Source organism: Theropithecus gelada, chromosome 3 (genome assembly GCF_003255815.1).
Source record: "Theropithecus gelada isolate Dixy chromosome 3, Tgel_1.0, whole genome shotgun sequence".
NCBI lineage: Eukaryota > Metazoa > Chordata > Mammalia > Primates > Cercopithecidae > Theropithecus > Theropithecus gelada.
Window position 1 is genome coordinate 173,863,276 of NC_037670.1, and position 1,369 is coordinate 173,864,644.

A 1,369-nucleotide genomic window follows, 5' to 3' on the forward strand; every position below is an offset into this window, starting at 1 on the left:
CCGGCTGCGTCCCGGCGGCGAGCTGGGCCCCGGCCCTCAACGGCGGCCCCCGGCCCGCGCGCCGCCCCTCTGCGGCCGCGGCTGGGACCCCGGCTCCGGCCCCGGCCCCGGCTGCGAGCTGCGCTGCCGTCCCGGCGCCTCTTCAGCAGGGGAGCTGCACAGCAGCTGCCATGTTGCTACAAACTGCATCCTGGGAGGCATGTCCCTCTCAGGCCGTTTAAAGAGAAACACTCCGAGGCTCGTCGGAGGCTGCCGGAACCCAGACAGCTCCATCTACAGCCGGTAGGAGCGAACAGTGTCGAGCGAGCCGCCCGGCGGCGACGGACACGCCCTGAGCCCGGGCCAGCCCGTCGTGGAGCCCGGGCCGAACCGCCGGGGCCTCCCACCCTCCAGGACCCTCCGGCCTCTCACCTGGGGTCCTCTCCTGCCCGGACACCCTCGGGCGAGGCCAGGAGGCGCGCGGGCGGAGGCGAAGTCGGAGCGCGCAGCCCAGGCGACGTGCTGGGGTCTGGAGGCGGCTTGATTGGCTCCGACAGCCTTCCTCCCGCCGATCCCCTGCGCCTCTCACACCCAGAACCCGGGGTCGTTCCCTTTCAAAACCTGCGCTCACAAAGGGATCTAAGAAACCCGTCACACCAGAGAAAGCCCGGAGTTCATGTGACCAGCTCAGTGCAGCCCGGGTTCCAGGGACGCGGGCTGTGCTTCCAAGGGGAGCCAGGGGGTTGGGTGCTTTTGTGAAATGCCCGAGTGTTGTTTTCGACATGAAAGGACAGAATTCCTAGAATCAGACCCTGCTGGGGATGGAAGTGGCCAGACGGGTCATTTAGGAGGAAACTGAGGCCGAGTGGGAGGTGACTTGTTTACCTTCAGTCACAGTATGAATGAATGCTCTTTGTAACCATGAGAAGTCCCAAAAGAAATGCAGGAGCTTAGAGTTGAAGACTCCCCTTCCTGGACAGGTCCACTTAACCGTGTATTAATTGAATACCTACGAGGTGGCGAGAACTGGGGATAAATTGAAAAGGAAAAAAAAAGAAGAAACTATAGGCAGGCGTCCTGGTTATTAGCGATGAAGCCCAACTGGAACTAACTTAAGTGGGGGGGAAGGCGGGGGGAGCAGAGGACATGTGTTTACCTAATGGAACCCCAGGAGTGGAACTGGTCTTGGAAGGCAACAGGACTCAGTATGCTGGCAGCTCAGATAATGGAAAGTTATAGCCGGGCGCGGTGGCTTATGGCTGTAATCGCAGCACTTTGGGAGGCCGAGGTGGGCAGATCACGAGATCAAGAGATTGAGACCAACCTGGCCAACGTGATGAAAACCCGTCTCTACTAAAAATACAAAAATTAGCTGGACGTGGTGGCACGG

General features: G+C 60.6%; 1 protein-coding gene across 1 annotated transcript in view; it reads right to left on the reverse strand.

The window, feature by feature from the left end:
* ZNF777 (zinc finger protein 777) overlaps positions 1–576 on the reverse strand; it is a 30,494-nt gene extending 29,918 nt beyond the window's left edge. The window contains exon 1 of the mRNA XM_025379344.1: positions 412–576. The gene's annotated coding sequence lies outside the window, so the exon portion shown is untranslated. The remainder of the gene's footprint in view (positions 1–411) is intronic.
* Positions 577–1,369: the final 793 nt, after the last annotated feature.